Source organism: Trachypithecus francoisi, unplaced genomic scaffold (genome assembly GCF_009764315.1).
Source record: "Trachypithecus francoisi isolate TF-2019V2 unplaced genomic scaffold, Tfra_2.0 Lachesis_group21, whole genome shotgun sequence".
Lineage (NCBI taxonomy): Eukaryota > Metazoa > Chordata > Mammalia > Primates > Cercopithecidae > Trachypithecus > Trachypithecus francoisi.
In genome coordinates this window covers 43,861,913-43,877,490 of record NW_022681467.1, presented here as the reverse complement: position 1 = coordinate 43,877,490, position 15,578 = coordinate 43,861,913, and positions in this window count along the sequence as shown.

The following is a 15,578-nucleotide window of genomic DNA, read 5'->3' as shown; positions in this document are numbered from 1 at the left end:
AATCACTTTTTGAGTTAAAAGTCAGTATTTAATTAACCAAGTAATTACATTCAGCTTACGTTTCAATCTGGGCATTTGCTCATCTGTGCATGTTGGGACGCCTGCCCTCTTGCCCCTCCATCTGTCCCCTGCCTCTTTCCCACAGGGCCCACCCCCACCTTTGGAGCAGAGACGAGGAGGCTGCGCTGGAGCAGGTTCTTGGGGGAGACAGGGAGCAGGTGAGAAGGGCTTTCCTTGGAGACACCCCTGTCTTTCACTGGGTAGTGAAGGGGATTTCTTACTGTGCTTCTGCCTCCCATTACAGAAACCCTGAAAGGGTCTAGTTAGATTAAAGCCAATCATTAAGTGGCAAAGGGGGTGAGGAAGACAGGATGGCGACACTTCACCCTGTAGGAGATGTTTTCCCCACTTTGCTTGTCCCATGTCATAGAGAAGAGAAAACTCAACCTGACAGCCTGTTAGGCACATAATCTAGAGTTCTAATAAGCAGCTTGAAAGGTGAAGGTGGTGGGTTTGTCCGATGGCACGAGGGACATTTGCACATGAAGGTCCCTTCCTTACCCAGCCAAGTTTATGTACATAAAGTCGTGATGTTGGCACCACTGCTGCAGCTGAGAGGTAGGTGGATAAGACTGTGAGTAAATGCACACACAAACACATACATACATTTTATTTGAACTTGAGACTTTTTCTGCAATTCTAATAGCCTACTAAGCTTCCAAATGTATTGGCTGGTCCATGAATTGACTGTAAAATGCCCAGCTTGGAGGAGCACAAAGCATCCACATGTGTGTCCTGTGTGTGTGCATTTGTGTGCATGTCCGTAAGTCTGTCTGCCCAGGATACAACTCACATTCAACCATCATCCCAAGGACCTGGATAATGAGCAGCTGCAATTGCCAACCCAAAGGGACACCCATGATGCCTGGAATCTATCTGCTGATTCACTTGTCATTTGTAGGGTATTTTTGAAAATCATCCAAATAATATTACCCCATTCAATGTCCGTTTGTTTGAAGGCACCAGGAATGGCTGCTGCTGGGGTTTGTACCCAGTATTAAGTGCCAAACATTCCAGAATGTTTCCCAAAGGATGGGGCAGGGGCCACTGATAAACAGAAGGATTAGAGATTTGGCTCCCTGATTAAGGTAGTTCACATGAAATACCACTGAATCAGGCACTAAAAAGTTATCCCCCTTTCCACTTTCTGCCAGCCCTCCCAGAACCTCAGATAGAAAGTTCCGATTGGGCCAGCCTCAGTGGCTCACACCTGTAATCACAGCACTTTGGGAGGCCGATCACCTGAGGTCAGGAGTTTGAGACCAGCCTGGCCAACATGGTAAAACCCCAACTCCACTAAAATACAAAAATTAGCCAGGAGTAGCAGTGTGTGCCTGTAATCCCAGCTACTCGGGAGGCTGAGGCAGAAGAATCGCTTGAACTGGGAGGCTGAGGTTGCAGTGAGCCAAGATGGTACCACTGTACTCCAGCCTGGGCAAAAAAGCAAGACTCCATCTCAAAAAAAAAAAAAAAGGAAAAACATGAAAGTTCCAGGTTGGTGCAAATAGGTCTGCACAGTGGCCTGAAAAAGAGAGATGGAGAAACAGAGACAGAGAGAGAAGATGGGGGCAGGGGTAGTTTAAAAGGAATGTTTTATGGTTGGAAATTAGCAATATTGTTTTGTTTTGGCTTTAAAAATTTTTTTTTACTAGGAAATAACTTAGATTCACAGATAGTGGCAAGGAGCTGTTTAAGGAGGTCCCGTGTACCCTTCACCCAGCCTCCCCCAATGATCATATCTTGCAGCACTAAAGTACAATATGACAAGCCAGAAATTGACGTAGGTACAATCCACAGAGCTTATGTAGATTTCGCCAGTTATGCAATTTTATCACATATGCAGTTTTGAGTAACCATGACCATAATCGAGCTACAGAACTGTCATGTCACTTCAAGGGTCCCTGTGCCACCCTCTAGGACTACACTCGCCAGTCCCTAATTCCCTGCAACCTCTAACTGATCTCCATCTCTAGAATTTTTTAAATTTCAAGAATGTTCTCTAAAGGGAATCATACAGCATGTAACATTTTGACGTTAGCTTATTCTTCTAGTAAGCATCATCCCCTTGACGTTCATTTTGGTTGCTGTGTGCATCAGTAGTTTCTCCTTTTTATTGCTGACATATTCCATATTATGGATGTTCCAGGGCTTGTTTAATCATTCACCCATTGAAGGACATTGGTATAGTTTCCAGTATGGGGCCATTATGAATAAAGTTGCTGTGAAATTTTCTGTAGAATCTTCTACATGAACATATGTTTTATTTCTGTGGAATAAAGGCCTATAAGTGCAATTTCTGGATCTATGGTAAGTCTATTTTTAGCTTTAAAAGAAACCGTCCTATAGTTATGGAACAAGATAGTACAGGTTCACTTTTCCCTACTCTTCCCCTCATAATACAACTAAATGCCCTAGAAATAATCTAACAGACAAGCATAAAGCACTCTGAAAGATGGAATGAAGAAGATGCACTGGCTAAGAACCTTAGGACTTTGATAACGACACCTAAGTAGAGTTACTTGTCTTGTTGTTGATGTTGTTGTTGTTGTTTTAACTTCCCACACACCCTGCACTAGATACTACAGAGGCCAGCAACCCGGAACCACCAACAGGGATACATGAACTCAAAACTAAATGCAACAGCTGGAAGGGGGCAGCGTCATGGAGCCCACACACAGCAGCAGCAGTGGCTCCAGCAGAGCTTTCAGGGCTTGGTTGGCCTGTCCCACACCCATGCCCACCGTACACATGCATCCCTTCTTTGTGGTACCAGAAAACCTGGAGTCTCCAGCCCTTTCATCTAATGGCAGAGGGTAACTTAGACCTGGTGTCTCTGAGGCTTCCACCCAGCAGAAGAAGGTGAACCAGGCTCAGAGTGTCCCCACTCTCCACTCATGGCAGTCACCCACTGGGACCTCTCAACATCTGTTCCTCTACCCAGCAGCAAAAGAAGGCCAGGTGGGAGCTTCCTTCCCCTGTGGCACCAGCAGAGATAGAGTGAGAAGCCCATTGGCTTGTCTATGTCTCCAAAAAGCCTCTTGGGATTTTAACAGAAATTGAATTAAACGTCAATGAATTAGGGAGAGAATTGGCATTTTCACTGTGTTGTCTTCCAGTCCATAAACAAAGCTTTTCCAGTTGTATACTTCTTTAATTTCTTTCACCAATAGTTTATAATTTTCAGCATATAAATCTTTTCCATGTTTTGCTGATTTTACACCTAAGTATTTCATTTCCTTGTCTTTTTCTTTCTTTTTTTTTTTTGAGGTGGAGTCTCACTGTGTCACCCAGGCTGGAGTGCAGTGGCGCGATCTTGGCTCACTGCAAGCTCCACATCCAGGGTTCATGCCATTCTCCTGCCTCAGTCTCCCGAGTAGCTGGGACTGCAGGTGCCAACCACCATGCATAGCTAAAATTTTTGTATTTTTGGTAGAGACAGGGTCTCACTGTGTTAGCCAGGATGGTCTCGATTTCCTGACCTCATGATCTGCCTGCCTCAGCCTCCCGAAGTGCTGGGATTACAGGCGTGAGCCACCACAGTAGGTTGTATTTCATTTTCTTTGGAGTAATTGTATGTGGTATTGCACTTTAAACTTCAGGTTCTATTTGTTTATTATTAGCATATATAAATGCAATTGATTTTGCGTTTTCATCTTGTATCACACAATCTTGCTGAACTCAGTAATTAATTCTAGGAGGATTCCTTGTTTTGGTACAGTCTTTGGGATTTTCCTTGTAGGCAATCATGTCATCTTCAAATAGAGACTGTTGCATTTCTTCTGTTTACTTTCTATTTCTTTTTCTTGCCTTATTGTATTGTCTAGAACTTCTAGAACTATGTTGAATAAAAGGGGTGAAAAAGGACATTTTTCTTTTTATCCAAGCAGGATATTATCTATCTTGATGCCTCATTCCTGGTTGTAGAGGCAAAACATTCAGTATTTCACCATTAAGTATGATATTAAGTGTAGGTTTTCATTGATGATTTTTATAAGATTGAGAGCATTACCCTCCAATTCTAGTTTGCTGAGCATTTTTTATCATGAATAAGTGTTTTTTCTGCATCAATTAAAGAGATTTTTCTTCTTCAGCCTGTGGATATGGTGGATTATATTGATTGATGTTTTGAATATTAAACTAGCCTTGCATTCTTGGCATTAATCTCCCTTGGTCATGTCATGTAGTATTTTCTATATATTGTTGAATTCAATTTTATGATGTATTTGAAGATTTTTGTATCTAAGTTCATGAGAGATATTTGTCTATAGTTTTCTATTTTTATAGTTTTCAATTTTGTACTTATTATATAGTTTTCTATTTCTATTTTTATCTGAATTGGATATCAAAGTAGCATTGGCCTCATAAAATGAGCTCGGAAGTGTTCTCTCTTCTGTTTTCTGGAAGACACTGTAACATTGATATAAATGTTCTTTTTAAATGTTAGCTAAAATTCTCCAGTGAAACCATCTTGGCCTGGATATTCTTTTTCAGGATCTTATAGTGTTACTATGGTAATTAGTTTCATCTTGATTGGATTTGGTAGCTTATGGTTTTTAAAAACTAGTCCATTTCTTACAAATTATAGAATTTATGAGTATAAAGTTACTCATAGCATTTTCTTTTTATCCCTTTAATGACCATAGAATCTGTAGTGATATCCTCTGTTTTGTTTCTGGGATTAGTGATTTGTTTCTCTTTTCATCTTTGTCAATCTTACTAAACATATGTCAATTATATTGAGTTTTTCAAAGAACCTATTCTTTGTTTCATTGATTTTATCTATTGCTTTTCTGTTTTCAACTTCATTCGTTTCTGCTCTTATCTTTATTATTTCCTTCTTTCTGCTTACTTTGGGTTTACTTTACTCTTTTTACCTAGTTTCTTGAGGTAGGACTTGGATTATTGATTTGAGCTTTTTCCTGTTTTTCTAGTGTAGGCACTTAGTACTCTAAAGTTATTTCTCAGCATGACTTTAGCTACATCTCACACATTTTGATATGTCATATTTTCATTGTCATTCAGTTCTGTGTATTTTTTTTTTATTTTCTTGGAGACTTCCTCTTTTACTCATGGGTTTTGTAGAATTGAGCTGTTTAATAGTCACACAGTTGAAGATTTTCCTGCTGTCCTTCTATTCTTGATTTCTAGTTTGTTTCCTTATGGTAAGAGAACATTCCCTTTGTGTTTTCAATTTTTTTAAATTTGTTAAAGTCTTCTTTATAAACCAGGAGACAATCTACCTAGGTGAACATCCCATGTAAGCTTAGGAAGAATGTACATTTCTGTTGTTGTTGGATGAAGTAAACTACACATATCAATTAGATCCAGTTGATTTATGGTATTGTTCAGTTTAACTGTATCCTTACCAATTTCCTGCCTGTTAGATCTGTCTACCAGATATGTCAGTTACTGACAGAAAATGTCAAATGCTGATATCTTAGGTCCTGACATCAATTATAATTGTGGATTTATCTATTTCTCCTTTCAGCTCTATTAGTTTTTGTTTCCTGTATTTCAAAGCTGTATTGGTTGATGCATACACATTTAGGATCACTATTCTTCTCTGTAGATTGATCCTTTTATACTTATGTAATGTCTCTTATTGACCCTACTAATGTCTTTGCTCTAAAGTCTATTTAATCTAATATTAATATAAACACTCTTGCTTTTATTAAATCAATATTTGCAAGATGCAACTTTTTTTTTTTTTGAGATGGAGTTTCACTCTTGTTGCCCAGGCTAGTGTGCAATGCCGCGAACTGAGCTCACTGCAACCTCCGCTTCCCAGGTTCAAGCAATTCTCCTGCCTCAGCCTCCCAAGTAGCTGGGATTATAGGCATGTGCCACCACGCTCACCTAATTTCTTCTGTTTTTAGTAGAGACGGGGTTTTGCCGCATTGGCCAGGCTGGTTTCGAACTCCTGACCTCAGGTGATCCACCTGCCTTGGCCTCCCAAAAGTGCTGGGACTACAAGTGTGACCCACTGGACCTGGCCTATGATACAACTTTATCCATTCTTTAGCTTTCAGCTTATGTGTCATTATATTTAAAGTAAGTTTCTTGTATGCACAGTACCTGGCTTGTATTTCCCAATGCACTCTCTCTCTTAGTCAGTACAATTAGACCATTGACATTTGAAGTAATTATGGATATGTTAGAGCTAAGAACTGAGATTTTATTATTTATTTTCTCTTTTTACCCTCTGTTTCTTATTCTTCTGTTTCTCTTTTCTTGCCTTCCTGTTGGTTTCTGAATGATTTTTAGAATTCCATTGTGATTTATTTGTGTATTAGAGTATATTGCTTTGTATATTTTGCTCAGTGGTTGCCTACATACCTACACAGTTTACTGTAAAAACTGCTATCACTGTTTCAATACTTGGCTTGAAGCATCCAGGCCTTACTGCTACTTAGGACCCTTTCCCCTTCCCATTTTTACAATATAATTGTCTTAAGTGTTGCTTTCACACATCGAGAATCACATCACATGATGTTATTATTTTTGTTTCAACCATCACATATAATATAAGAAACTCATGAGGGGAAAACTAGTAAAATCGTTTGTATTTACCCTATTTTTATCCATTCCCAATATTCTTGTTTTCTTTATGGAATTTCAAGTATTCTGCTCCGGGTTTGTTTCTGCCTATCTAGTTACATTTGAGGTGAGTTTCTTGTAGACAACATATAATTGGGTCATGTTTTAAATTCACTCTGCCAATCTTTTGCTTTAATTAGATCGTTGATATGGTTTGGATCTGTGTCCCCATCCAAATCTCACCTTGTATTGTAATCCCCAGTGTTGGAGGTGGGGCCTGGTGGGAGGTGATTGGATCATGGGCATGGAGTTCTCATGAATGGTTCAGCACCGTCCACCTCGGTACTATAGAGTGAGCGAGTTCTCATGAGATCTGGTTGTTTAAAAGCATGTAGCATCTCTCTGCCCCGCTTCCTCCTGCTCCAGCCATATGAAGATGCTTTCTCTGGCTTCGCATTCTGCCGTGAGTGAAAGCTCCCCGAGGCCTCCCCACTCATGCTTCCTGTACAGCCTGCAGGATTGTAGGCCAATTAAACCTCTTTTTAAAATAAATTACCCTGTCTCAGGTATTTCTTTATATCAATGTGAGAACAGACTAATACAACCATCAACATTTAATGCCGTGACTATACTAGGGCTTAAGTCTGCCATTTTATTTTTTGTTTGCTCCTTCTGGTTTTACTTTTTCTGTTTTCTTTTCCTTTCTTTGTGGTCTTCCTGTGAGTTACCTGAATATTTTTTAGAGTTCTGGTTTGATATATCTATGGTATTTTTAAGTATATCTCCCGGGTAGCTTTTTTAGTGGTTATTCTAGGTATACATGTAAATTAGTCTGCTGATGTCATCATTTCATCAGTTTGAGTCAAATGTAGAGCACTTATCTCCATAATTATGGTTTTTCTTGTATCTGCATAATCCTTATACCAGGGTCTCTCAAACTTGTACCTACTGCCATTTTGGGTCAGATCTTTCTTTGTTGTGGATGGCTCGCATCTAGTGGATAGAGGTCATGGATGTAGGTAAAAGTCCTGCAATGCACAGGCCAGCCCCCTACACAACTATGGACTTTGAACAGATAAAGGAGCAGGGGGAAACCTGGCTTGGTGGTCAAGATCCTGGGCTGAGCAGTCAGATGAAAACTTGCCGCCTGATTCTGCTATGTTCTAACTGGATCACGCTCGAAAACTGGCTGGGTTTGCCTAAGCTGCAGTTGCCGCAAGTGTAAAATTGAAATAATAAGGATCCAATGAGATACTATGAGATTAGTGCTTAATACAGGAAAAGGCATAATAAAACAATAACAGCAATAGCCAGTAATGGCAATAAAATAATAACAACAATAATAATCATGTTTATTATATACCAGGTACTATTCTAGGCACTACCTCATATTATCTCATTTAATTGTTACAATGGATCAGTGAGGTAGGTGCCACTATTGTCCTTGTTATGTAGATGAGGATTGTGAGGCATAGAGGGGGTTAAGTAGTTTTCCCAGAACCCCAGGTACTTAGAAACAGATGGGAACACTTACCAGCCCTACGATTGGAGGGGCTGGGAGCAAGGGAATTACTAGAACTTGTGAGAACTGCAGCTGTAAGAGAGGATTGCCCATGAGGAGCTGAGGACACAGGAAGAGGAACACTGCTGTCTTCATCCGTTTTCTGTTGCTTATGTTAAAAGAAGAAAACAAACTTGGTACGATATTTAAAAAGGTTTATTCTGAGTCCATATAAGTGACCATGGCCTGGAGAACAGTCTCAACAGGTCCTGAGAAAGTGTGTCCAAGGCAGTCAGGTGACAGTTTGATTTTATACACTTTAGGGAGACAGAAGTTACAGACAAAGACACAAATCAATACATGTAAGGTATACATTGGCCTGGAAAGGTGGGGATATCTTGAAGGGGAGGGGGAACTTACAGGTCACAGGTGGATTCAAAGATTTTCTGATTGGCAATTAGTTAAAAAGTTAGGTTTTGTCTAAACACTTAAAGTCAGTAGAAAGTAATGCTTGAGTTAAGATAAGAGGAGGGGCTGGGTGCGGTGGCTTATGTCTGTAATCCCAGCACTTTGGGAGGCCAAGGCAGGAAGATTGCTTGAGGTCAGGAGTTCGAGACCAGCCTGACCAATATGTTGAAACCTTGTATCTACTAAAATTACAAAAATTAGCTGGGCATGGTGTTGGGCACCTATAATCCCAGATACTTGAGTGGCTGAGGCAGGAAAAGTGCTTGAACTGGAAAGTGGAGGTTGCACTGAGCCAAGATCAGGCCATTGCACTCCAGCCCAGGCGACAGAGCAAGACATCTCAAAAAAAGAAAAAAAAAGAAAAAGAAGATAAGAGGGGGTTGTGGAAGCCAAGGTTCTTGTTATGTAGATGAAGCCTACAGGTAACGGGCTTCAGAGAGAATAGATGGTAAATATCTCTTTTTGGACCTTAAAATGTGTCAGACTCTTAGTTAATCTCCCCTAGATCCTTAAAAACCTGGCTGTATTACTGGAGGTTCTCTGCACATACAAATCTCCCCCACAAAAGACAGCCTTGCAAGGCCATCTCAAAATATGTCAATGAAATATATCTTGGGGTAAAATATTTTTATTTCCTTCAGAGTCTGCTATCTGTCATGTGATGCTATACTAGAGTCAGGCTTTGAATTTGGTCCTTTTTTCACTAAGAGTCTGTTTTGTCAGTTTTATGATTTCTATTTTAATGTTAATGCTGGTCAGTTGTGCCTAAACTCCAAAAGGCAGAGGGTATAATGGGGTATGTTCAACTTCTTTTTCCATCATGGGCAGAAATTCAGGTTTTCAGGTTTCTCCAGGGTCCCCTTGGCCCAGAGTGGGTCTGTTCGGTTGGTTGGAGAAGATTTGGATTTTATTTTTGCTTTACACTTATCACAGAATACCTGAAACTGGGTAATTTATAAAGAAAAAGCATTTCCTTCTTATAACTATGGCAACAGAGAAGTCCAAGGTCAAGGTGCTGTGTCTGGTGAGGGCCTTCTTGCTGGTGGGGACTCTGCATAGTCCCGAGGTGTGCAGGGCATCACATGGGGGTTGGGGAACTGAGCAAACTAATGTGCTACCTCTGATCTCTTTACCTCTTCTTATAAAACCATCCGTCACACCCACATGATCAATGAATTGATTAATCCATTCACAAGGGCAGAGCCTCCATGACCCAATCGCCTCTTAGAGACCCCACCTGTCAATACTGCCACACTGGATATTACATTTCAATGTGAGTTTTTGGTGGGGCAAATATTCAAACCATAGCAACAGCCACAGCTGCATCAGGACCCAGCAAGGAGGGTGGGAGTCTACTGCCCCTCTCTGTTCTTATTGGCCAAACACAGCAGAAAGCACAGGCCTGGGGAGACTGGGTGACCGGCTGTGGACATAGGTGTCTCTTAACACTAGAGCAGAGCCAAGAAGAAGGAAAAGAGATGGAGGTGGGAGAAACAGAACATCATACCCCAGAGCCATTGTCACGGTCTTCCAAATAGCACCCCTGCTGCTAGAGCTTCTGGCACAGAAAACCCAGAGTGGTCAACTACTCCTTGGTGACCCATAGAGGTGGCTGGGGAAGGGTGTCAGTGATAGAGGCCTCTGAGCTGTGTAAACCTGAGTTATGGCACAGCCCTGCCAAGCCGAGCCTCCCTCACTGCAGAACTCAAAGGACCTTAACAGAATCTCCATTCCTTTAATTATCTAAATATTTAGTTGGTGCCTACACTGTGCCAAGTGCTATACAAGGTGCTGGGGACCGAGCTGTGCACAACCCAGACCCAGTCTCTGCCCTGGTGGGGTTGACCCTCCAGTGGAGTGACACGTACTAAATAATTGTAGGCTGTAGTAAGGACTGCGATAGAAATGAAACAGGCTATAAAATACAGAGAGTGCCTGGGTTAGGGGTGTCATCTTAGGTAGGGTAGTCAGGGCAGGCTTCTCTGAGGAGGTGACATTTGTGCTAAGACTTGGCAGAGAAGGAGCTCATCATACAAAATCCGGGGAAAAACTCTTCCCGGGATAAGGAAGAAAAAGTGCACAGACCCTGGCGCAGTGATATTGACATATATTAAGAAATGTATATTTAGTCTTCCTCCAGGTTCCTGGCACAGAGGTCTTAAACCCTTAGAATTTCCTAAGCGATAGGAGGTGAGAGAAGCATCTTTTGTTTTTCATAATAAGCTCCTTTCAACCATACCTGGCTTTTATGCTAATGAGGTTACCCTTGGAGAATAGGAATTGGTTCCCAGAGGATCCAACCAGGTGATTTCCATCCTCCGCAAACTCTAGGGTCCAAGAAAGGGACTGGAAACTGACTAATCACTGAAGGTCAATGACTTAATCAATTATGGCTACATAATGAAGCCTCCATAAAAACCGTAATCAATGGGGTTCCAAGAGCTTCCTGGTTGGTGATGACATCTGGGTGCTAGAAGGGTGGCACCTGGGAGAGGACAAGGAAGCTCTCAGCCTCTCTCCACACTTGCCCTGGGGTCTCTCCATCTGTTTCTTCGTCTGTATCCTTCATGATTCCCTTCATAATAAACCGGTGTTGTGAGCTGTCCTAGCAAATTATTGAAAGGAGGGAGTCATGGAAACCCCTGACTTAGAGCCCGTTGGTCAGAAGCATGGATCACAATCCAGGACTTGTGGCTGGTGTCTGAAGTAGGGGAAAGTCTTGTGGGACTGAGCCCTTACCCTGTGGGTCTGCACTCACTCTAGGTAGTTAGTGTCAGAATTAAATTGTAGGATGCCAAGTTGGTGACCGGGGAGCTGAAGAATTGCTGAATGCCCGGGGAAAACCCATACGTGTTGTATCAGAAGTATCGTGAGTATACAGGAAAAATACAGGAAAACAATTTTATCCTTCTGGGCAGGATAAAGTTTGAGTCGTCCCGGCAACAGAAAGAAGCTGGTGGTACTGGAGGAGAATTGAGAGGTAGGGGAGGGGTGGGCAGGGACCAGGTATCACTTCCCCGGGTGGCTCTGGTGGGGAGTTTGCATTTTATTCTGAGAGCCATGAGAAGCCAGGGGAGGTGTGAGTAGCTGAGTACCGGACTGGACCTAAGGCACAGTGAGTGCCTGGCACTTACACAATCTGGGAGTGAGGTCTCCTTCATTTTGGGTCCCCCGCTCTTCACTGATCTCCCCCAGTGCCAGCCCTGCTGAGTGCTGTGATGTGATTTGCCACTTTAGGAAGAGGCCTCCAGCTGTCGGGGGAGAATGGAGGGTAGGGGCAAGGGGAGATGGGAACACCCCTCAGGCTGCTGTTACAGTTCCCAGGAGAGATGCCACAGTCAGCCCGTCCCCCCTGAGGAAGCTGGAGTCCTCTCCGAGTCCCTGAAGCATGACTTTGGGGTGGTGTCCGGGTTCCCCCACAGATGGCAGCAACAAACAGATCCTTTCAAGGCCACAGCGATAGTGATGCAGCCAAGGCACTGCTTGCTCACAACGCCTCTCTCTCGTTTAAAATAAATGGGACCAAAAGTATCTATCTGGGCAGGACCTGAAGGCTCATTTCCCCCCAAAAATAGAAAAATTACCATAGCGAGCAAAGAGCAGAGGGAGGTTCGTTATTTCTGCCTCCCTCACCCACCTTTTCTTATGGATCAGGTGTCATGGTGGAACGTTCTCACTTTTTTATCATTTTGTTTATTTTGCCATTTAAAACTAACATGAATAATTTTTGTTGTGGGATCCATCGACAAGAGGCTTTCTCACACTTCCCTATTGGACTGAGTTCTTATACCAGCTCCATTTCCCCATTTTACAGTGGAAGAAACAGAGTTTCCTCACTGGCTGGTTCATGGGGAAACTGAGCTAGTGAGTGGAGGATCTTGGACTGAAACAGCTCAAAGCAGCAGCCCCCAGTGCTGGTTTAAACCCCTCACTGAGGCTGGATGTGGTGGCTCATGCCTATAATCGCAGTGCTTTGAGAAGCTGAGGAAGACAGATCACTTGAGGCCAAGAGTTTGAAACCAGCCTGGCAAACATGGTGAAATCCTGCTTCTACAAAAAGTACAAAAGTTAGCTTGGCATGGTGGTACACACTTGTAATCCTAGCTACTTGGGAGGCTGAGGTGGGAGGATGGCCTGAACCTGGGAGGTGGAGGTTGCAGTGAGCCGAGATTGTGCCACTGTACTTCAGCCTGGGCAATAGAGCCAGACTCTGTCTTTAAATAAATAAATAAATAAATAAACTCCTCATTGAGTCCCCCACTGCTTGAGAGCTCGAACTTCATGTCACCCACCTCTGCAGCCCGGTGTGCTGGCAGACAGGAGAAGACCGGAAATGTTCACTCCCTCAGATTGGGCTGCTGCTGTCCCTTTCCCTGGGGACAGTTTGTTGAATTGGGAGGATTGTTCACAGACAGGTTGATTATCTGACTCGGGTCCTGGGCAGCCACCAACACACCCAGCTGGGCCCAGGGGAGAAATTCTATCTGCAGAAGTGGTCTCAAAGGGCTTTCCTGCCGGTCTATTGACCCAGCAAATTGCAAATATTTTTCTTTTGACTTTAACACAGGTAAGTTTTTACTCTGCTATAGCTTCTGCTGTTCAAAGAAACTCTCATTGTTCCTGCCAGGAGACATTATACAAATCAGTATCTGTGAGCTGGCATCGGGTCTGCCTTTGTGTAAATATCCACTTGATTCTTTTCCTTCAAATCTGTGAATTCAGAGGCAAGAGGAAAAATAAATAAATAAATAAAAGCATGAAGCAGAAATCCTGCATCCTGAAAGAAGCAACAGATCACCAAACACACTCCCTGTCTCACAGCCTTCTTCTTTGCTTGGCTTTGCTTCTTTGCTTTGTCTCCTTCACAACTGTTTTCTGTCTTCTAAATGGAATTTAGGTGCTCCTGTTACACCACTGCCTAAAAGGCAGATTCTAGAAGGACTGGCTTTGCATGTGCAAAGGCCCTGTGGCAGGTGTGGCTGGAGCATAGTGAGCCTGGGGAAGAGCAGCAGGACCTGAGACTAGAGAGCAAGGTGGGATACGGATCCTGAAGGCTCTTAAGAGCTCTGGTAGGAAGTGCCAGCCATTGGTCAGGTGAGGGCTGGGCCTAAGCCTCTGTCCACTGTCAAAGACAACAGAGTTTGGAATATGGTTGCTAGCAGCAAATATAAAGATACTTTAGGCAAGGCTTTGCAGTTGACTCTGAAATTGGTGATGGATCCAATTGCAAATCTGTAGCCTTTTGGAATTCATTATTAGAAACGCTAAACATTCTTTTTTTTTTTTTTTTTTGAGACGGAGTCTTGCTCTGCCGCCCAGGCTGGAGTGCAGTGGCTGGCTCTCAGCTCACTGCAAGCTCCGCCTCCCGGGTTCACGCCATTCTCCTGTCTCAGCCTCCCGAGTAGCTGGGATTACAGGCGCCCGCCTCGTCGCCCGGCTAGTTTTTTGTATTTTTCAGTAGAGACGGGGTTTCACCGTATTAGCCAGGATGGTCTCGATCTCCTGACCTCGTGATCCGCCCGTCTCGGCCTCCCAAAGTGCTGGGATTACAGGCTTGAGCCACCGCGCCCGGCCTAAACATTCTTTTAGTTGCCGAGAATAGATAATTAGAATGAAAGCAAGTTGCTCCTCGTGTAACAGTGTGCATTAGGGATTATGCCTGTAGATGTTTTTCAGGCAGTTTTCAAAAAGAATTTGCAGCCAGGAAGCAATCAGAGGCCAGGGCTCGTGCTGACAATTTGACACATGGGAATATGGTGGCATTTAGAATGGGTCGCATGGGCCACTGATGGGCATTTCCAGATTGTGGATACTGTTCAGGGAGTCTTGTTTCCAGGCAGAACTTTGCAAGGTGGACTTGAGCTTAGAGAAGTCGGGAAGGGCTAGGTTGTGTGGGGCCTCATAGGCTGTGGTGAGGATTTGGGTTTTATTCTAGGGATGTGGGTCAGGTGGCTTTAAGCAGAGGAGAAGCATGGTCTGACTTAGGTCCCAGTAAGACCCTCTGGTTTCATGTGACAGGCAGTCAGCGGCAAGGGCAGAAGCTGAGAGACCGCAGAGAAAGCCACTGGGATAATCAGGTGAGAGATGATGAAGGGGCTTGGGTTGATCTGGGGCCACTGCACCTTCCAGGGCGAATGGGGACTGAGGTCAACGGGAAAAGGAAGGGGAAGGCTTCTAGGCTTTTCACCTGAACCACCAGGTTGGTGATTGAACCCCAGAACTTCTCACTTGGGATCAATAATTGCTTACTGTAGAATCCTTGGTTGAAGTCAGCTAAATATTAGGCTTGGATTATAATTTTGTATTGATGAATCTTGATGAAAACCAATAGTATACGCTGGCATCGGAAAGGAAGCTACAGGTGACCTGCAGACACAGGGGAGAGCAGAGCTAGGAAGGTCATGGAAAGTGGAGACTCTACGAAGCTGTGTTTATGATGTACAACAGGTAGACGTGTAGGTGAATTTATGTGTGTATATTGTATGCACATATTGTTGGAAGAAACAAGATTTGAACTCAGCGCCCAGGTCTAACCACTGTGCTATCTAGCCAGTCTCTGAGAGAAGACATTGAATTGTTCCAGTTTGAAAGTTGTTTTTTTCACTGTTATAAATAATGTTGCTAGATGTCTGTCTACGTGCAACTGTGCACCCTGAGTGTTTCTGCCGATGGATGCCAGGGAGTGGATGCAGTGGTCTGAGAGCCCCTGGCATCTGTGGCCTCTGTCAGCTTCCAATCCTGGTGACTCTCCCTACTAGATCAGCACTCCGGAGCCTTAGTTATTTGCAGAAAGCAAGAAACACACACACACGCACACGCACACACGCACGCGCACACACACACACACACGCATGCACACATGCGCACGCACACACGCACACACACGCGCACGCGGATACGCATGCGCGCATACACGCACGCGTGCACATGCGCACCCACATGCACGCGCGTGCACACACGCCCACGCACACACACGAACACGCGCATAAGCATGTGTGCACACACGCATGCG